A 362-nucleotide genomic window follows, 5' to 3' on the forward strand; every position below is an offset into this window, starting at 1 on the left:
AAATCCTACCAATTTTCAGCTTGCTGGGAATTAATGTAACCTCGGATGTCTAAATTGACCGGACTAAATAGGTATTTCCTGAACGTGCCCAGTGTCAATGCAAAACTTTGAAGACAAAGCTTGTTTTAGGAAATAAAACAAATATTTGGTGTGTCGGTTTTGTTAATCTATGTAGAGTTTTGTACAAAAAAAAAACAAAATATTTGAAATCATAACAATCTACGTATTAAAAACAACAACATCTATGTACAAGTACATAATGTACATCAAATTTAATGAAATGATAACAGCTTTATTATATTTTATATTAAATTTTATATATTATATATATTTTATTATATTATATTATAAATTTTATTAAG

This window comes from Episyrphus balteatus, chromosome 3, assembly GCF_945859705.1.
Source record: "Episyrphus balteatus chromosome 3, idEpiBalt1.1, whole genome shotgun sequence".
NCBI classification, from domain to species: Eukaryota; Metazoa; Arthropoda; class Insecta; order Diptera; family Syrphidae; genus Episyrphus; species Episyrphus balteatus.